The sequence below is a fragment of the Falco peregrinus genome, chromosome 9 (assembly GCF_023634155.1).
Source record: "Falco peregrinus isolate bFalPer1 chromosome 9, bFalPer1.pri, whole genome shotgun sequence".
Lineage (NCBI taxonomy): Eukaryota > Metazoa > Chordata > Aves > Falconiformes > Falconidae > Falco > Falco peregrinus.
In genome coordinates this window covers 37972186-37993726 of record NC_073729.1, presented here as the reverse complement: position 1 = coordinate 37993726, position 21541 = coordinate 37972186, and the positions used below count along the sequence as shown (strand labels likewise).

At 56.7% G+C, this 21541-nt stretch overlaps 1 protein-coding gene across 2 annotated transcripts in view; it reads right to left on the bottom strand.

Moving 5' to 3' along the window:
• Positions 1-14039, bottom strand: part of DLGAP4 (DLG associated protein 4) — a 157200-nt gene extending 143161 nt beyond the window's left edge. The window contains exon 1 of one of the 2 annotated variants that reach the window (XM_055813525.1): positions 13904-14039. The gene's annotated coding sequence lies outside the window, so the exon portion shown is untranslated. The remainder of the gene's footprint in view (positions 1-13903) is intronic. The other variant, XM_055813526.1, reaches the window with a different exon arrangement.
• Positions 14040-21541: the final 7502 nt, after the last annotated feature.

Here is a 21541-nt window from a genome sequence, read left to right as displayed (position 1 = left end):
GCCCACCGATGGGCACAGCCAAGCAGCTCAGCTGCCTCCAGAAGTGCTCCATGCTGCGTGCAAAGACTTTCCATAGGAGAGGGAGCAAAGAGCCAGAGCTTGAAAGCATGAGCCACATCTCCAGGGCACAAGGGCAGAGATACCCCTGCCCTCCACTGCTGGTATGACCCTGCTGGGACTCGATGTCTGCAAGTCCCTGGGTGGCTCCGGGTGGCCCCCGCTGACCCCTGGTGCTGACCGAGCTCTCTGGCACCCCACACTCTCAGCATCACCCCACACAGAAACGCAAACAATGTGAAGGCAGACCGGGGAATTAGGAAGCCTCAGCGATGGGCACGGGTACCCACAGAGGAGCAGCTTCATCGCAGAGAAGAACCCAGCCAGCTTAAGGTATTATTAGATCCAGCTACAGTGGTATTAATGAGTGCTTTCAATTTTAATGAAGTTAATCTACCTGTAAAAGCTCTTTAGGCCCATAAACATATGACTGGAGAGAGAATAGGACTTTCAGCCACATTTTTATAACATTTGAGCGTGTTTTTTACAGACGGTCATTTAATAGTGATGCCAGCACAACAGCTGGGAGGAAAGCACCCACTGTCCAAACCGCAGCTCCCTGCACCATGGCAGTCAAATGCGGAGCAACCTCTTGCTCAAGCTGCATGGACTTCTAGGGGAAGCAGGATTTCATGTTCCCATTATGATAAAAGTTAGAAAACGTGTGAATTTCAGTGGCAAAACATGTATTGCCTATTCTCCCTGAGGAGAAGATGGTGCATGCAGAACAAAGCTCATGGAAACAGAGACAAGCCCCAGCCTAGCAGAGCACCCTGGCCCACTGGGGTCTCCCTGTCCTCCCCCCGTTCCCAGCTCAAGTGGAGAGGCCAGTCACGCTGAAGCTGGTCTCCAGCCCCCACCAGCAGGTCCTTGCCTGCTTTGCCAGCAGAGGTTCACTTTTCTGATGCCTCCAGTTACTCTTGGGGTTTGAGTCACTGGCTTTGATTCACCTTTCCCATCTCTGGGGAAAACAGGAGAGTCAGAAACTGCCTGAGACCTGGGATGACCTCCTCACATCCACAGGTTTGGACTTTCTCCTCCCTCCTCCCTGTGAATCCTGTGAAACTCCCCTTTCTGCACAATGCCGGCCGAGCACCAGGTGCCAGAGGACACAACGACTCCCCAGGGAGCAGTGCCTGGCCCAGGCTGGTCCTCCTTGCCTGGAGGAGAGGACAAACAGGGCCACCCTACAAGAAAACGTCAAGCTGACCAGAAAGCTGCACGTCACATCTGGAGAGAGAGGAAAGAGCAAGAATGGCACTGGAAATTGAAACACGGTAAGGAAAACATCAGTCAGTGCCCCCCAGGTGAGGCAGGCTGGGTCTCTAAAGGCTTTTGGGCTCTGATCACCAGGGAGAGGGAGGGGAGGGCAGGACCTGGGGCTTTCCCTGGCTGGCCTTCACACACCAACTGCCTGGGTGCTGTGGAGCAGTGGGGACCCCCTTTAAGGGGTGCCAGGGCTGGGTTCTTGAGTCCTTGCCAACTACAGCAATGGCTTAGTCTCCCACCATTTTGGCTTTCCAATCAAAACCACCTCTCCCTCCAGCCCACCCCACCCTCCAGCAACATTGCCAAGGGCAGGAGATGCCAGGTACCACGGGACCCACCAGCAGCATCCAGCCCCGCTCCCACCCCTGCTCTGCTCGCCCCGTTACCGGCAGCTTTATCACAGGCTGGTGGGGCCAGGGGAGACCTGGGGGTTCCTAGCATGCCTCCTACACGGGGAGCTCACCGTGGGCTGCTGCAAGCCACCGTCAGACACATCCCTGTGCCAGCACTGAGGCGGGACATCCCTGCCTGCACGCCCAGGCCAGCTCCCAATGCACCCGCTTCACCGCGCTGCCAGGCACTGCCTGAGGCCAGCAGCCAGGGCCTCTCCTTGCACCAAGTTCCCTGAAGGCCACAATGTGCTGTGACTTCTCATGGAAAAGGTCCTGATGGGTTCCACGGTCCCATGCAGCCCCTCATGAGGTCACTGCCCTGCCCAGGGTGGGAAACCTCAAAGCAGCTGCCCATATCCCCTCTGTGTTCTCCTGCTGGTCGTGTTATCCCTGGCTTGGAGGTGACACTCAGGGCTGTGGGGACACCTGGCCTGCACTGCCTGCTACGGCTGGTGGTAACGGCACTGCTTCTCTCCCAGCTGAGACACCAAACTGAGGCAAATGTCCTCCGGTGGCAGCGGGACAAAGCCCTGCCCGGGGCTGGCACAGGCACAGTTGTGTGTGGCATGCCTGAGCTCCCAAGTGCTCCTGACGGAGTGAGCCGGGAGCCGTGGCTGCCCAGCCGGGGACCGGGCAGCAGTGCCGCGACAAGGCTGAGGAGCCAGTCAGTTAATCAGCCTGTCCTCAGATGGGAGACTGGACCCGACTCCCATGGAGAACAGTTTGAAGACCTGAGGTTGAGCCTGATGTACATCAATGTGTCTTTATACCCCTCTGAGAAAGGGAGGTCAAAGCAGCTTTACATCTCCAGTGTAAACCAGTAGACCAGCATAAAAAGGCATTTATGGAATTAAAATTTCTTTTTGTCTGAAATTTGCCTTGGTGCACAGAGACCCTAGCTGTTTCTGCAGCAGCCTGTGGCAGTGCCCATGGGGGATGCTCCCAGAGCAAACTCTGCAGGGGACACCCACAGGTCCACCCCAGACCTGGACGAGAGCTTGGCGGGGGGACCCTGATGGAGCTGGTGAGTGCTTGCTCTGAACCATCCCTGTGGAGGAACTGGAAGTGGCTGGAGAAGTGGGGATGCCAAACACATTCCTAGCTGCTGGCAGGGGGTTTTTTTGACATCAGAACCACAAAGCAGGAGTTCCCAAACATCTATGGCTAATCTTTGGCAGGATCAGTCCAGAAGGGTCAACTGATCCACAGGGGGATGTGCAGAATGCTCTGGGGCAGAAATCGATAGCCGGCTGCTTAGTGCCTGGGTTGTGGTCATTAATCAATCAACACGAGAACATCACAGGGTGTTTAGAGAACAGCTGTGGCACTGAGCAGCATTGAACCAGGACAAGCCAGAGCAGGACCTGGGTTTCCTTCTCCCCCAAAAGAGCACATGACCAGCAGCAGCAGAGAGCTGCAAGTGCTAGCAGGAGGACTAGGAAGATGCATGCTACCAGGAGTCTCTGCACTTCTGGAGCTACCCCAGGATGGTTTCATGGATGTTTTGAGGGACAAGGCTCTCCAGGGGCAGTACAGATACAGTTTGGAATGTCCACTAACAAGGTTAAGAGCCTGACTCAGAGGGACCCCTCCACCCCCCAGTTTGCCCATGGGGCCTTGGCTGACAGAGGCCAGCCTCGTGTCCTGCAGCTTGTCTTGCTGTGGCCCACGCTGGATTTGGCCACTTCTTCCCACAGGTGTGCAGAGTTGCAGGTGCTGGTCTGTGCTCAGCTCCTGCCAACATCACCTCCTTGACCCCTCTTTGTAGGTCACCAGGGTCTGCCAAAGCCACCAAACCTCACAGCAGAGGAAAGGAGTCATGGTCATCTAGCAAGAAGACTAGGCAGTGGTTCTTGGAGCAGCACAGGGCAGGAGGGAGCAAGTCAGTCAGGGCTCATCATCGCCTGGAAGCGGCTCACCTTCGCTGGGACAAGCGGTGCCACCAAAGTAGGGCTGCCAGGCTCCCTGGGGCCACAGCGGCACAGAGGCTTTCTTGGCGTGCTGTGCGGAACAGGGCGTATCATCTAATTATATCGGCTCTGTCCCACAAAAAGGAGCTGGGAGATGGGGTGCCCTATTTACACAGTCCTCCTCCAACCCCCGGCAGCTGCAGCACTGGTGCCAGCCTGCCCCTGGCCCAGGGACTGCAATGACTTCATGTCCTTTGGCCCCATCAGCTGGAGGAGGGGAGCAGCAGACCCCCACTGCCCGCACCTCCACACCCATCGAGGCACAACCGCTCCCTGGCTGGATGTTTGCTTCTGCCGGAGGGCAAGACAGTTGCAGGGGTCCGGGTCAGTGTCTGATGGATCAGTGGCCTCTCTCCAACCCACCCTCCAGCCCCTGGGCTGGCTAATACTGGGCTGCCCCACAGGCTGCGAGTGATCTTATGCTGCCACTGAGGTGTGGGTGTCGGATCCGGCACTCTGGGGGAAGAAACCCACTCTGGCAGCTCAGCAGCACAACACCACAAGGCTGCTGCAGCTCATAGCCTGGGCAGATGTGTCCTCACCACAGCACCTTGCACATGCACCCATGCCAGGAGCCATGAAGGGGTCAGCAGCAAAGGGACTCAGACCAGCTATGAACAGGTTGCTTGAACACCCCAAGACTGACAGCATCCTCACAGCTCTGTGCCCCACTGGGCCAGGCTGCTGCAGCCCACTCCCTGCCCAGCACTTGCCTTCCTCCTCAGCTCAGATCCTGCTCTAGGAGGTCTCAGCACCTGTGGGGTGGGTTGCAGTGAACCCACCCTGCAGGGCTGTCGTACCCTGTGCCAAGAGCCTTTGGGAGCAGGTGGAGCCATCAGGAGGTGATTGCCATCTCAGGCAGCACAGGACTGACACCATCAGGGCTATGCCACGAGCAGGAGCAGGCCAGGCAAACACTTCCCTGCCTGTGATGGGAGAAGAACTGGAATGAACACACCAATGCCAGGGTTATTCTCCCACTTTGAGGGTGCCAGGCAAGGAGACTGAGCAGGAGCCAAGGGCACTCAGAGCTGGTGCCATAGTAGTGCACACAGAGGAGGGGCTGCCAAGGGCTTGGTGGATCCCACCCAAAGTCTGCGGGGTTCACCTCTCAGAAACTTCACTGTGCTCTGGAGGTGCTGGGCACAAACCTCCCTCTCCTCACATGGAACCTCAGGGTGCTCCAGCCAGCCAGCAACCTTCCCAAACGGTGACAGAGACTTGGCCCCTCTGTATGCCTGAAGATGTCCCTTTGACCTTCCCAGAAGCTGGCCTCGGGTGACCCTCACCCCTGGCACAGCCCTGTGCACTCCTCCTCAGCCACCGGTCCTGTTGGGCTGCAGGTGGCAGGCGTGATGCGCAGCCCTGCGCCCTGCTCTGGTGGGGCTGGTAGGAGAGGGCTCCCCGCCAGCCTCATCCCAGCCAAGCCCAAGGGCTGGGGAATGGCCGCTGGTGGGGCTGTGGGCCAAGAGCAGATCGAAAAGCGCTCCTCACCTGACGTTCTGTGGTTGCTAGGTGATTAAATCATCCATCTGCTTATGACAGCACGGGAGAGCAGTGAGTCAGTCCCCTTCGTACAAGACAACAAAGGGTTTTTCAACTCCAGCCCACCTCCAGCCTGTCCCCAGGTCTGTCAGTGCCTGCAGGACGCTCAGCCATATGCAAGAGGAGCAGGGTGCCCAGCGCCGCAGCCCAGCATCCCAGCGCAGGGCGGCTGCCAGAGGCACCATGGTTCTGATGAGCAGGACCTCCACGGCATCCTGGAGAGCACAGCCAGGCAGCTGTATCCTCGCAGCACCACCTCGCAGGAGGGTTTTGCTTTTATTGCACCTAGAGCGACTTGGAGGGGTCAGATGAGCCCCACCAGCAGCAAAGGGAGGACTGCTGTTAGCCCCCCGCCAGACAGCCCAGCACCCCCAGCGCAGCCACCCAAGCACCTTCCCCCTTCTGCAGGCTTGGCTGCGTCTGCCGCAGGGACGTCGTTATCATTGTACATGCGGAGCGGCTACGACCACGCGCTTCGGGAGCAGAGCCCAGGGAAAGCCAGCAGCTGCTTGAGGAGAGCAAGGCAGGAAGGCAACAGTTTGGGAGAAAATAACATTTTCATAAAGTGTTTCAAGTCTTTTGGAGGAGGAAAGTGGGAAGCAAGAGAAGGAAGAGCCTCTGTGTACGTGTGTGTGTGTGTCTGCATATGTGAGAGAACACACCAGGAGCCTCCCTTCCCACTGAGAAGAAACCATCTCAGTTTCTCAGGTTTTGGTGAGTGTTGAGATACTGGGAAATTAAAGCAATGCCCACAAAATGTGTTCAGAAAGCCCAGTTTTCATTAGTAAGGCTCAGAACCACGCACAGCTGCTGCACAGACCCTTCTGCTGCCAACCAGCATGCGCTGAGCTGGGGGACCAGCTGCTGGGTGATGGGCTGTCGGCTGTCAGGACCCACATCCCCTGCCAACACACAGCCCACTGGATCTGAAGCCCACCAGTGGAAGCCCACTGGATCTGAAGGGCCAGTGGAAACCTCCTGTGAGATGCATGGGCCTTTGTGGGAGCTTTTGGCCACATGGAGCTTTGCTGCAGGGATGGAGCTGGGGGGCCACCCCAGGGGCTGCCCACTCCCTTCTGATGAGAGTTACCTGCAACAGGGTAAAGGAGCACCATGCACAGCAGAAATGGGGCAAAACTGTAGCAGAGCAGCTGGGAGCTGCCCAAAACTGCCTTCTCTGACTCCTGCCACCGCAGGAGAGAGAGTGCAAAACACTCACTGCCTGTGACATCCCTCCCACCCCACATGCTCTGTGCCAGGGCTCAGCCAGCACCGAGGCAACCACAGCATCATCCCAAACCCTGGGAGCTGGGCTGGTGGCCTCCCCACTGTTCTCTGCAGTCCTCCCAGGTCCCCCGGCAGCTATCACGACTTCTTAGTGCAAAGAGACTCATTAATGAAGTGGAAAAGGAGGAGGAGGAGCAAGCTGAATGGTCTGTCCTAAGGGACAGTACAGCAAGGAGGAGGAGGAGAGCATTCAGCATTGATCTCGAGATACGCAGCCACAAGAGGGAGAGGAAACACTGTCCGGAAGATAACCGGGGGTGGAAAGGATGAGGGGTCCAGCTGGCTAGGCAGCCTGCCTGGGGGGCCTGCCAGCAATGGTGGAAGCCAAGGAGGTGTGGGCAGGAGGACAGCAGAGCAGGGATGCTGTCTCCAGTCACACAGCCACCATCAGCACCCCCATCCACAGCAACCTCCACCAAAAAGCAGCTCACTGAGCCGGCAGGAGGCAAAGGAAGGCCTGCAGAGCCACATGCAGGAGGGCTGGGTTCTGGGAGATACCCATGGCACTGCAGGAGAAGCCTCCGGAAGGCTATCCGTTCCATCTGCACTCCCTGCCTTGGAGCTCAGGTCTCCCCACCCTGCAGGGTACCATCCCTTTGCTGGCTCCCGGCACCCTGGCGTGGCAGCAAGCCCGCCGCTCGCCAGCAGCGGCACTGGTGGAGGAAGGAGGACAGGCTGGGCTGTGTGGGAAGGATATTTTTCTTTAGCATGTCGGTTCCCAGTTTCCAAGCTGTCTCTGCAAAGACCTGGCTGCTGCACTTGTGGGCAGCACTGCAGGGGAACTGGGGGGTGCGGGCGCTGGGTTCCTCCTGGCCACTGACCCTCAGCCACCAGCCCCTGGCCAGCTTGCCTTGCAGCAGAGGGATGGAGCCCTCAGGTGCAGGTCTGCCTGCATCACAGGTGGGCAGCGCTGGATGCTGCCGGGGAGCAATGGGAGGGGAATGTTTCCCTCCCCAGCTTGCAGCTCTCCAAGCAGAGGGATGGAGACATCAGGGTAGCAGGGGCAGGGGCAACATGGTCAGCAGCTCTACGACAGCTGCTTCTCCAGCTCCAATGCCCCTCATTGTTCTGTGGGTCCCCAGCAGCAACTGTTTCCAAACCTAGGGAGCCCTGGTCTGCAGCAACCTCCCATTCCCATGCCACACGGGGGGCTTGGCTACCTGTATATCAGAGCCCGCGACGTTGGCCTCCACTGCTCCTGTGCTGGGCAGTGGCAGGGCTGCTCTCCTCTACTCATGCCCTTCAGGGCACAAATCCCACAGGTGGACCCAACTGACCCACTGCATCCAGGACTCCCATGCCTGGCCAGCCCCAGGAAACGCCTAAAAAACTCATTGGGAGCTTAGGTGCCCCTATTCCTGTGCAGCCCTGCTGCCCTGCATCCCATCCCAGAGGGTACAGACACCTTCAGTGAGCATCACCCTCTCATGCTGAGCTGGGGAGGACACTGGCCATTGTGCCGTGGTGGGTCTGTGTGCCCATGCACCTCCAGCCTCCAGGGCACCCAGCACGCTGCCTGGAAAGCATAATCCAAACAGGTGCCTGGCATGAAATTGGTTCTCCCATCCCAGAGATCTGTACCCACAGCAAGCAGGTACTAGACAGGGAATCGCACCAGTGTTCATGAACTGACAGGCTGAGTAACCCTTTGCACCTCAGCAGCTGAAACGCTTCCTCAAGACGGTGCTAGAAGGATTTGGTGAACTTTAGCCGCTTCCCAAACCAGCAGCAGTGTCCAGCTGAGAAAAAAGGAGGGTGGGTTATTTAGAAAATAACAGGCTGACCCTTTCTCATCATTTGGAAAATTGCCTTACTGTTCAGAACACGAAAATCACTGGAAAAGGGACCCTGTCCCTTAAACTGTGTCTACTCAGTCCCAACATCAGCCCCAATCCCCGGCTCCCTCAGCAGATCTGCCCCAGGAGGAGGGTCTCCAGAGTCCGGGCTGCTCCCACCAGGCTCAGTGCTCCCCAGGGTCTCATCAGGAGCTGATGAGAGATACCACCACCCCTGCAATTTAGGTCCAGCCAAGCCTGAGTGCAAGGCAGCCAGTCCCAGCAGGCACGGGTGATAAATGCCTGGCTGAGGTGCCCATCTCAAGGACTTGCCCAAGTCCATGAACCCGCAGCCGAGCCGCCAGAGCAGTCATCCCCTTGTGCCTCTATGCTGTGGGAAGGATTAATCGGTCAAAGAAACGGTGAGAGTCAACTTCATTCCTGCAGCAAAGAAACTGTGCCATTAAAATCCTCTCTCCTATGACACACACTGAGCCTATTTCAGTAATAGTTTGGCATGGGAATAACATTACTGAGCTTATAAATACCTCGTGGGGTGCTGCTCTGCTGATGGAGCAGTAGGACGTAGCCCTTGCCCACCCCGCTGCCAGCCCCGGCAGCCTCCTGGGGAAGGCACAGCCATCACCACCACTGGAGCTGAGGGTGAAGGGTAGGACACGTTACAGCAGGGCTGTCCCAGGGCAGCCCCACAGGAGAGCTAGGGGCTGGGAGGGGAGCATGGTTGATGGGAATGGGCAAGAACTGGGTCAGCCCTGGAGACACCAGAGGGGATGGAGCTGAGCCAGGGGGAGGATGGAGGTAAGGAGGAGGTGGAAAGCATTAGCATCTAGAGGATGTTTCCAAAGCAAATGGCAGGGGTCACTGTGGCTGCAGCCAAGGCCTTTGTTCTGACTCAAACCAGCCTGAAACATGTGGTCACCCTGTCTCTGTCCTCTTCACAGGGTACCCCAAGTGCAGAGGGGTGTCTCACATGAGAGGAGGTAGGAATTGAGGCTCTTCAGGGCACAAGCTGATGCCCTGAAACATCCCGGGGACATTCACTGTACATCCTTCCCAGCCCACGTGGCACAGAGGGAAGCTGCTCCCTGCGAAGCCCTTGGCCATCAGCCAGGCCATCCTGGGCACTGAATGTGAGAAATCAATGATCCATCTCCAGTGCCTGCTCCTCTATCAAGGCCCTGCGACAATGTGGATGAAGAAAACACCCTGCCACATCTGAAAGGGACAGCAACTGGCGGGGAAAGGGTGGGGAAAGGGTTCCAGCACCCCAGCCATGCCGGCCAGGCCAGCCACCTTCGTAGCACTGCCAGCCAGGGGAATGGCAGGAGCTGCAATGCTGTCACGCGTTTGTCATCTTGCAAGGGAAATCGTGTGGGTGGCCCCTGTCCTGCGAAGACACGTTGAGACAAATAGCTGAGAGATTTGGATATTAAATACTTGATGCAAGGGGACTTTCATGACACTCGTCACAGGTCTCATACTGCTCCTCCTGAGCACAGAGTTAAGCCAGTACAGAGTAGTTTTAATACTCCTGCCTTATACATACTTTATGCACACACCGAGTTGCCACCTACCTTTCCTGCTCACCAGCCAGACCTCTGCCTACCTGCAAGTGTTAACACTGTTCTCCAAAGCTGCTGGGTCCCTCCCACAGAAACAGCACCAAGTCCTCACCAACTGGTCTGTGGGCAGCATGGGGGTGAAAGGGCACACCAAACCCACAGGCACCTGCCGGAGGCCTGAAGGAACAGGGTCCCACAACGTAAGAGTCACCCAAGGGATGCGCAGAAGGGTCTACGCTCCCCCGGGAATGCAGGAGCCAGATGCTGGGGACATCTAAACCATCTCACAGCCAGCAGAGAGTAGGTTTGTGGCTGCTTGTCACAACACACACACACGCCCATCCCCAGAGGCATAAAACCACCAAGATCATCATAACCGCTCTGGAAGTTGTACAGCGCTTCCTTCAAGCAGCTGGAAAGCTCTGCAAAGAGCTGCAGTGAGCCAGGCCTCATTTGGGGAAAGCTCTCAGGAAAGGTAATTTTTCTGACAGCCCATGGTCCAAACCCACCGATAGCCGTTAGAGCTGGGAAAGGCTGACGTCTATGAGAGCCTGCCTGAGCAAAACCTGAGCTGGCATGTTAGGGTTCAGCCTCACAGGAACTTTCCCTGCGCAACGTCTCTGCAAGCAAGAAGGGGCTCAGGACTCCCTTCCTCTTGCACATGTTAAACCATAGCACAAGGTCACACAAGGAGCCCACTGAAAACTCTGTGAATACTTGCACAGTTCTTGTAACCAAAGACACTACCCACAGAGGAACTCGGCTAGGCTTAAAAACAAGACCTGTAAGCAGACACGAATTGTGAAACACAGATTATCTTCTGCAAAGCATCATCACTTTTATGCCATAGACAGTAGGACACACCAAGTCCAAGCTGCAAGAGGTCGGTGCAAGTCTCAGGGTGTGTCATTTTGCCAAAGCTCTGCTATCACGTAGCCAGCTTTCAGCAAGACACAGTGCCCCGAACAGTGGCTCATGCCGAGGGCTTCCCTCGGATCCCCGAGCAGAGGAGCTGAACCTTCACTGCCATTTATTCTGCATAAACCTAAAAACAACCTCCCGACAATCAAGAACAACCAAGCAGACTCCCTGCTCCAAACAGCTCTCTCCAACCACCCCAGCCATGCCCTGCGATCTGCCTACAATCCCTTTGCTTTCAGTAAGTAAAACTGGAGTCCCCCTCACACACAGCCTCCCCATGGGAAGGGTGGGTGGTGTCTCAGCCCAGCCTAGGGTGACTCAGCACACCTCACCATGGTGCAGGAGACCAAAAAGGCTGCCCAGGGCTGCAGAGCTCAGAAGGGACTGCCCGCTGCCTCCAGCCCCAGGCACGGCTGGCCGGAGCGCTCGGCCAGCTGTGGCTTCAGCCCTGGGTGTGACAGAGCCAGGCTGGAAGACGGCGAGAAGAAAAACCATGATGAGCTCTGCACTCAAAATCAGCACCTTGAACCCTGTCCAAAAACAAATCGGAAGTCAGCACAGCTTCTGGCAACCAGGTGCTGCCTCGCCTGTGGCTGACACTGCTAAGCACAAGCTGACAACTTCGGCCTGAGCCACAGGCAGCAGAACTGGGGACGCAGGTGGCTGCCATGGTACAGGGGTCCTCCCAGGGACACTTTCTTGCAGACTGCTCCCCTCCTCTGCGGATGAGGAAGGGATGATGTGGACACTAAGGAAAGCAGGCTGCCATCTGGATCCAGGACTATTCATCTCTGACAACGGCACTAGCGGCTCAGTGCTTGGGAGAAGTCTGATTGTGGAACAATTAGAGGGGACACAGCACGTTCATTCCTATCCATGCTGCGCCGCTATTACCCAGACTGAAAATAAAGCCTCATTTTTCATGCAAAGATGCACAATGGTTAACATGAGAAAAGCTTGCCTGGGAGGCATGCAGGTATCAAACCAATTTCAAAACGGGTCTCCAATTACTACTCATGTTTATTTGATTTACATTTTTTTCTGGCTTGCCAGATGTGTATGCTCCAAGGGTGAAATTCAGCCCAGTGCCATTGGACTGGCACGAGGGTGCAAGAAGGTGCAAAAGTCTCCTGCTGCAGAGTGGCATGTTTCCCTTGAGCTGCTCTATTCCTTCACCATTTGCAGCCATGCTTGAAACTGTACCGGTACGTCATGTACACCAAGACAGGCGAGGGAGCCGAGCTGCTGCGGAGATCAGAACTCGGTGTGCACACACCAGCTGCCGAGCCTGGATTTGGAAAAGCCCCATTTTCCTGCTGGTGTAAGAAGCAGCCCCATGTCTCAGGAGCAGGAGCGGCGGCTCTGACCAGGCATTAGCTTCCTGCAGGAAGCCTCTGGGCTGGCTCTGCTTTGTGCTTGCTCAGAGGAGAAGCAGTCGGAGGAGGATTCACGAGGCTCTGAGAGTCCATTTTGCAGGAAGCGTTCCAAGGTGCCCAGGTCCGCTGGGCTGCCAGTCCCCGCGCATCTGCATGGACGCGCCTGCTCATGGCACAGCAGGTGCCAGCCCTGCACCAGGATGGTGGCACGGTAATGGGAAGGTCACCAAGGCTCAGATCCTCAAAGGCAAATTGGTGCCAAACTCCAATCGAAATGACGGCAACAAGGCTCTGAATCCTGCTCCTGCCTGGGCCTCATCCTGGACCAGAGCTTCTCAACTGCGTCATTGCAAAGGACCGTAGGAGAGTTTGTTATGTGGCATCTCTCTCCTGGAGGGAGACTGTCACGTGGGGGGACACTTGTTTGCCCCTCCAAAAGTCTAATGTGAGTTTAATAACCCAACTACCACCTCGGGGCTGATCCACGCCACTGCTGCAGGGAGCCTGCATCCACACAGGAACCGAGGGCACTGCCCTGCCTGGTGCAGCCAGCCGGCTCCATCTCCCTGCAGCCCCTCTGGCTCTGTGCGACCTGGTGCAAAGCAGGAGCACCTTTACACGGGCTGGACCTAGCTGGCAGTGGGGGCGAGGTTCAGCCTCGGCAGGGCAGCTCTGCCAGTGGGCACAGCCTGTGTGTGCAGCACAGCGGGGCCCGTCCCATCCCAGGGAGAGGAGAGGGGGACACTCACGGCCCAAAGGAACGGGGGACGGGGGACGGGGAGGGGACGACACACAGCCAGAGGCAGGAGGGCCCTCGCTCAGTGCCAGCAGCTGCTCGGTGAGACAGGGGACAGACACTCAGAGGCGGGCTGGGGGAGGCAGCAGACCCTCTCCCTCGGAGGGGCCAGGCGCTCCCATGGGACACCGTGCCCCTGCCCGGGAGGGAGCGGGCAGCCCCGGCACACGGGTGTGTGCATCGCCGCTTTCCCCACACGTGCCTGCTCCCTCGGCCGCGCTGGCATGTTCCCACACCCACAGCAGCCCCCAACACACACGCACCCCCGGGCTGCACCCGCGTGCACGCGCCCCGCACACGCATGCAGCAAGCGGCGCACACGCAGGCTCGGGCCGGGGATGCTCCCGCACGCGGGCTCAATGCGGCTGGCACGCGCGCGGGGACGGGGACACGCTCCCCCCGCACCCTCGCGCCGGCGGGGCGCCCCCCCGGGCACAGCGCTCCGGCTCCGCAGTGGGTCGCGCACACACGCGCGCCCCCGCAGCCCGGGGCTCTGGCACACGCACGCACCCAGAAGCGAAGCGCGGCTCCCGGGGAGCTCTGCGTGGCTCCGGCCCCCCGGCTGCGCATCCCCCGCACGCCGCAGCCCGCACCGCTCCTCGGCCTCCCGCTGCCCCGTCCTCGCCCGGCGCACGGACACCCGTGGGTGCGGCGGCCACGCCCCCGGTGGGTGCGGGACACGCACACGCACCCGGCTCCGCAGCCGCTGAACTCCTCGTTGGCCGCCCCAGCACATCCAGCCCGGCCCCAGCCCCCCGAGCCCTTCCGCCCCCCGCCCAGCTCGGGCCGGCTCCACGCTGCCCCCCCGGGTCGCGCCCCCTCCCACCTCCCCGCGCTGCGGCGGGGCGGCCGCGGCCCCCAGCCCCGCGGCCCCCAGCCCGGCCCGTCGGTCCGGCCCCGCCGCAGCCCCCCGCGGCCCCCGGCCCGCTCACCTCGGTCCGCGGCGGCAGGAGGCGGCGCCCGGGCCGGAGCGGTCCCGCGGCGGGGCAGCACCCGCTCCTCGCAGAGCCCCGGCGGCGGCGGCGGGCTCGGCGGGGGGCCCGGCTCGGCTCGGCCCGGCCCGGCCCGGCCCCGGCCGCTGGCCGGCCGCCGCTGCCCCCCTGCCCGCGGCGCGGTCCGGCCGCCTCGCCCCTATGCGGAGGCTCCAGCAGCACCGAGGCGATGCCCATTCATTCAGCTTGTCCCCCGCAGCCCTCCCCTTCCGCCCCGCGCTCCCAGCCTCCTGGATGGAGGTGGCGAGTGATGCTGCAGCGGTACCCAGAGCCCCCGGAGAGTACAGTGCGGAGAGGAGGGAGGGAGAGGAGGAGGAAGGAGAGCAGAAGGAGGGAAGAGGAAAGCGAGGGAGAGGGAGATGGCTGCCCCCAAAACCAGAGCTGGATCTGGAGAAGACTCTGGGATTTCCACGAGGAAATCAGGGCCGGGAGCCGAGCGGGGCTGGCACAGCACCCCAGCACAGCACCCAGGGATGCTGCGAGGGTGGCAAGGGCAAGCAGAAGCCTGGGGACCCAAGGGCGGTGGGCACAGCCCCACACACGACCAGAGCAGTGGCAGGGCTCCCCTGCAAAACCCAAATGTACCCCTCCTGTAAGTCAGGGCTGGCATCAGCCAGAGGGCCACCAGCTCCCCCAGCCAGGAGCTCAGCCTTAAGGACATGTAAAGCTCAGGGGGCACCTTTTGCCCATGTGGTGAACCCGGTGTGCAGAGTCTGCACCCTTGGCCCCACACCTGCCCTTGCAGCCTCCCAGCTTTGCCATCCTCAGATGGGGCTCCTCCACCCCCCTGCGCAGCCAGGGCCCCCTCAAAAGGCACTGGAGTCCACATGTCCTGAGCCCCAAGATAATGCACTGCAAACCACATAAAAATTTCTCAGCTTTTCCTAATCTGGGTCTTGCTTAACCCTCTGGAAAATAATCCACTGACCATCTGCCACAATGATTTTCATTTACAACCTTGCACAAATTAGGCTCAACTGTTCACTTCTCTTTTGCCCGTGGCTTTTGGTCATTCTATTGCACATGTGTCCTCTTCTAGGCACCAACTCACCATGGGCTAGGGCATAACCTTGCCAGGCCTGGCAGCCAGTACTGAGCTGCAGGCAAGCGTGCTTGCTCCTTACACTTCCTCTGATCTTCTTAGGATGTTTTGCTCCTAACCAGGTGGCAGACATTCCCCGATACCCCTGTCTAGCCTGCCTGACCCCTGTAGTCCTCTCCTGGGGAGAGATGAGGAACCTGTCTTAGGGAACAGCCCCTCCATTCAGATGCCCCTTTGAGGTATGTGCAGGACACGAAAGGAGCTTTGAAGTACTCTGAGCAGATGGGTCCATGCAGGATGCTGAGCAGCAGCTCTTGGACTTCCACCTGCCAGGGAGTCACAGCCTGGCCTCAGGCAATTCAGGTGTCTGTGGTTTCAGAGGTGATTGATTGCTAAATCACGAATGCTGCTCTGAGAGGCCTGACCAGGATTGCTCCATGAGAAAGTGAGGTGTTCAGAGAGGTAAGCGGTGGTCATTTCTAAAAAATAATGCTGCAGCCTCTCTGCATCTCCATTAAAGCTTCGGAGTCAGGCCTGAAGGGATGAGCATAAGATGCTACGAGCAGCTATCATGGTTAGCTTCTCATCACTTTGCCCTAGTGTTTGTGCAAATGGAAAGCTTGGTTTTCCGGGGAAGAGGCTTCATTCTCTAAGGAAAATGGAAATATACAGATTATTTTTTTTCCTTCCTGTAGCAGATTCAGCAAAAGTGCAGCTGCCTTCAGAGCCTTGAATGCAGAACTGACCACTCATTGTGGTTCAGTTCATCCCTAAGGGGAAATGACCAGGCAGAGAGGAACAACAAGCCCCAGTTGCTCTCTGCACCCTCTGAAGTCTTTCACAGCCCTGGCATTTCCCTCTCCCAAGTTTCAGGGATGCCTGGCTCCCTTTGCAGGGCAATGAAGGTTACTCACATGCTTTCAAAACCCCTCCCTCAATGCCTATCAGCTTCAAAATATTTTTTCTTCTTAAATTTAAGTTTGGCAGGTTATTTGTTAATGATGGAGACTGGGGCCCAGAGGCATGGGGACAAAAGAGAGCAGAGGCTGAGAGAATGGCTTGCTTTGAAAGGCACCACACTGCTGCAGAGGCACAGTGCATTTCATCTCTGTCAGAGGCAAGAGGGCTTCTGGATCCCAGTGGCCGGACCAGTCAGTCTTGAATCTTTTGTCTTTGGGGGGCAATGTCTTTTCCATCATCCTGCCTGTTCTACAGTCCTCCTGAGCCTTATGTCAGTCCCAACTGTCTGAAAGGAAATGAAGACAAAGGCATGAATAATGCTGTTTATTGCTGACTTTACCACAAGTGTATGCCTGCTCCTCAGAAAAGCCACTCAGTGTCTGAAGAAGTCTAGAGGCGGGTGCAGCGCCCAGGGTGATGAAGAGTAGCCCTGGCAGGCTGGCATGCTCCCCTGTTGTGTTTTTAGTTAGCAACCCAGCAAAGTGCACGTGGAGGAATAAGATGGTGGGATAAGGAGAGATATCAGGAATGAAGGGCAGCTGGGGAGGTTTGTCAGAAAACAGCCCAAAACCTCACTTCTCATGTGCACAGGAGTCAAGAGGGGACTTGGATGCTAGTAGGAAAGCTGCAGGCAGCTGTAGAGGCTTTTCTGAGTGAAGATAAATGGCTCCCATTCCTGGTGATAAAGGAGGGGGAATCAAGGGGGCATAGAAAGAGGTGACACATTCAAGGCAAAGGGGAAATAATCTTTCCAGGAACCAATATGACAAATATTCGTTAACATGGCTGTTGTTGTCAGGCCAGAGAAAAGAGTGGAGCAGTAACCAAAGGGCAGCACACCTGAGCCCAGGTAAGTATTTTAGCCGGAGGAATCCATGTGAAAGGCTTTATGTGAAAGCAGTGTACGGAGAGAATGTGTGGGACTTGGGCATAGCTGGGACGAGGAAGCTAAGCTCAAGGTGGTGCAGAGCAGTGTGGCATGGAGGTGTTGTCTGCTTGGAGAGATGGGGGAAGGCTTTGGTGAGAGGTGATGAACTCGGCTCGCTGTGCTGAAATTGGGCTGATGGGCTAGACCTCCACCAGGAAACGTCAGCCAGGCTGGCTGACTTTTTTGGAAAGAAAGAGACAAGTCTGGCACAGCACAGTAGATCTGAGAGTCACCATAGAGATAGCGGTTGGAGTTAGTGGGTGGTGGAGATTACCCAGAGACAATGTGTGAGAGAAGAACAGAAAGGGCTGAAGGACAGGATGCTGTGGCCATCCAGCAGAAGAAGGAGGCAGGCGTAAGGAAGAGTCAGAGAAGCAGAGGTGAGAAAGGTAGGCAGAAAACCAGGGAAGAACATCAGAAAAGCTCAGAAGGACCAACCTTCTAAGCCAGTGTGGCTGAATGTGTGAATACCAGGAGAAAAATCAAAGATGAAGGACAAGTGTAGCTTTGAAACCATTGTGAGAAACCTGGACACAGGACTCTGTGCTGAGCAAGTGGGACAAAGGACAGAGGCAGTGTGAGTGTAGAGGGGGAGGAGGAGAAGGCCTGGGAGACGGGGCAGCAATCTGAGGGGATTTCTCCCTGATTAGAGGTGTTTGTGCTGTAAGCCTGAGGGACCCTAGGACAGGTTAGGGAGAGAGCAGAGCAGAGAAGAGGGAGGGTGTGAGGTGGCTCTCTCCATGGGAGGGAGGGGATGGGGTTGCCAGGAGAAACAGAGAAGGGATCCAGGAGAGTCCCACCAAGGTGGCAGGGGAGATCCATTTCCACAGAGCAGCAGAAGAGGATGAGGGTTGAAAAGTCAGGATCTCTTACATCCCTTATGAAGATGGTGGCAGGGTGCTGTGTAGGAGGCCAATTCACTGAAATGGAGTCATTTAGGGAGAAGGCAGAACCAGATCCAAAAGGAACTGTTTTGAGTAGAGGAGCTTGCTTGAGTTTGGGACTTGCACTATGGCACTGTATGAGCAACGGGCACTTGGAGTGTGTGAGAACAAAAGCCACCCTGGTCACACAAAGGCCCTTCTATTTCAAGTTTTAGCTTCCTGGAGGTTTAGCTAGTGAATGGCTTTGCAGCCTCCAGGACAGTCTTTGACTTTTGTTTCAATTCCTCGGGGACTGGATTACTCCAGTCCCCAAGGGTGACATAATTTGTCAAAGATGCCACTGAACATTTCAGTCATACTGGAACCAAATGTTTGCTGCCAACAGGAGAAATGCCAACAGCTTGGCTTTGCATGGGAAGCAAGCAAAGCTGGGGAAGGACTGGAGGACAACATATGAAGAGAGACATCGGAGGAGAAGGAGTAAGTGGGGCGGCAGCATAGAGCGATGGATGCAGTGCTGAGCATGTACAAAGCAATATTGGGGCTGTCGAGTCTATAGAACCCTGAGACAAACAACCAGGACTGACTTAGGACCTGGGTGAATAAGGAGGAGACACAGCGGACCCAGGTGAGGTTGTTGTGGGGGGGCAGCCATCTGTCTGCAGGGTCCAGACCCCAGTGCTCTCAGACATGTGGAGGGACAGAAAAGGGGAGATGCACTGAACACAGGATGGGTTGGCATCCCCCAAGCTCACGAGGCTCTGAGCTGATGTGGCTCTTCCAGTGAGTGCCTACAACCCCCTGCACATTCGGGGTGCTGCAGATACCTCTGGAGACCACTGAGGTGTGAAAGGCCAGAAAAACTGCAGTGGGCTGTAAAAGATCAGAGGTGCACGCACAGCATGGTGCAGACCTGCACCTCCCAGCCAGGCAGAGGGCAGGCCTGGTTGGCTTTGATCTGTCAACAAATCACTCAGAAGTCAACTCTTCTTCTCTCTGCTCCTTGCTGAAATCAAAGACTGGTGAGTAACAGCCTGTTAACTTAGCCACATGCTCAAATCCTCAGCCCTGATCTGCCTGTGCTCTCTCTGTCCTGCTCACAGAAAACATCTCCCGCTGCCCCTGCCTTGGTCTTAGGTGGCAGCTCTTACAGAGCCTGTCTCACCAAGAAGGAATGGTCTATCAGACCAGCCTCTGCTACCCCGTGTCATTAAATTCCTCCTGACCAGGTAATGGTTCATTCCAGGCAGTGTGCTTCCCTGGAGGCTTGGAGTCCACGCTCTCTCTGAGGACAGATGGGGTGGTGATTTCATGGGCACCTACAGGCAGATTACGGGTCTCTTCTCCTGAACAAGCTGGAGACCATCAGCATATCTGAGGAGAGACATGTTCCCCATAGACAAGGTGCATCACCTGTAGTTGGTGATATCTTGGAATAAAACACATCCCGTGCCCTACCTGTCAGAGAACATACAAAGTAGGGCACATCAAGAACTGAGCACCCAGAAAGGTGAAAGAAAAGTGAAAGACCCACTCAGTCAGGGTCTCGCTCTCATGTCTGCAACGCACCGAATTTGATTCAATACATGATGAGCCGAGCAATACGCACAGCAGGGCTGACAGTATAAGGCCATATCTAGTTATCTGAAGGGATACCAGGGAGGAAGGCTGAGGAGTAATGAGATAAAACTGAAGGAAAGAGCTTAGTAAGATTCAGAAAGAAGCTTAGACACTTATGGAGAAGAGGAGCATCTGCAGTGCCATTAGGCAGAGAGGGAAGCAAACAAGGGACAGCACACCTCCTGCTACAGACCATGAACTTCTGACCAGCCCAGATCCGGCCGCCACAAGACAGGACTGCACAGTTACCCACATTAAGAGCATATAATGACTTCCTTGGGACCATTTGCCATGAGCTGCTGTTGGACACACATTATCAGACCAGACAGGCCATCGATCTACTCCAGTGTAACTGTTGGCACATTTTTACAGCAGGAAACCATGGCTCAGGCACCAGGAAAGAGTTTCTGATACTGTCCAGCTGTTCCTTGAGGGGTACTGATACGGTTAGTACCTGCAAAGCTCTGCGTAATATTCTATGAGATACGAGTCTGTACTAGGAAAGGAAGAGGGAAATGAGTACAGCAGCTCCAGCCTTCCTTCCCTCCTGGGAGCCCACCCTGCACCACCGCCAACAGGAGCAGCTTCACCCACGGCCGCTGAGCCAGGCAGCTGCAGCCCCTTCTCCTGCCAGCCCGGGCAGGGGAGGCCAGAGGTGCAAGGGCCGTGCAGGGGGGAACATGCTGCATCTGCCGCACCTCCGACCCGCAGGACGGCCCACAGATGCCAAAGCTTTGCAGGGCTCTGCTCCTAGAGACTCTCTTGCTGCTCTGCTCTGCTGCCAGCCTGGCTGAGGAGTTGTAGGGGAGGTGCTGCAAGCAAGGAAGGACAAAACACTGTTTTGCAAAGAGTGCAGTGAGTCAGTCAGCTAATTCAAGGCAAGAATCTCTTCCAGAAAGGAAAGATAAGGAGGGAGCTGCTTGTTCTGTAAGGATGAGGCCAGGGAGGCGGTATGGCAGCATCTGCAGAGCTGCGCAAGTGTCTCTGTGCTCCCTGCCTCTTGCTGCATTTTGTTCGTGCGGGCTGCAGCTGCACACTGCCATTTGCCCACTGCACAAGGGGCCAAGTCCTCAGGCTGTGGCAAGTCCTGAGCCTGAACCACAGAGAGTAGCCAGGGCTCCATTCAGCCAGGGAGCCCCACTGCAGTTTCAGAGTATCCCATTGGCTCCGATACCGACTTTCATTCCCACATAATTTTACATTCAGTTTCTGCCACTCCAGCAGTGCTGGGGGCTTGCAGGGTCCTGAGTGAGCCACTCTGCCTTGGTTTCCATCTGGCTTAATGGCTAACTTACCCACCAATGAGCGCCTGTGTGTTGAACGGTGAAGTGGCCCTTTCTGAGGCTTTAAATACAGCAGCGAGGATGGACGCTGGGTACCTACATATCACAACTGAGACAATTTTCTAGATGCTTGTTGCTTGGCAGCCAACAGCTTAGAAATGTCAATTTCTAAATAAAACCATGCACCCAAAATCTACACACCCTCCCCAAAACCCAGTATTTTTATACACTGCTCTCAGCTGCAGTGGGCATGGTAATAGCTCTCAGCATGTGAACATCCAGGAATAAGCCACGTTTCTGCCAGGGAGGATGCAGGTGAGATACATGCACCAGCCAAGCAGAAGTGCATTCAATTAAAAAAACAGATGCAACCTGATAAGAAAGGAGGTTGAGGATGTGACCCAGAAATAGAAATGAGGAAGGCTCCACTGGAGCACGCAACAGCCACAGCAAAGCCCGTGTGGTAAGCACAAAAATGACAGCAGCATAATGTCACTTTCTCACGTGCAATGTAAATGCCAGGGCAGGGACCTGGGGACAGGCTGCATGAAGGAGCTGACAGCCTCACCTTGCCAGGGCAGCATCTGCACTCAGAGCCAGCCTGGTAGCGTTCCCTCCCTGCGTACCTGTGTCTTCTGCAGCCAGGATCCTGTGCCGGTGACTGGCCAGTGCTTGCTAAAAATGCAGTTTCCTTATAGGAACTGGTGTTTGCAACACCAGGAAGCTGGGTCCAAGGGCAAGCTGGTATGTCCAAGGTAGCATGTCTCTCACCCAGCCCGGCTCCTGGTTCTGCTTGGGCAGGAGGCACAGTAAAGCCAGACCCCTGTGGCACCAGTCCCCTGGCAGAAGCAGGAGGTAATC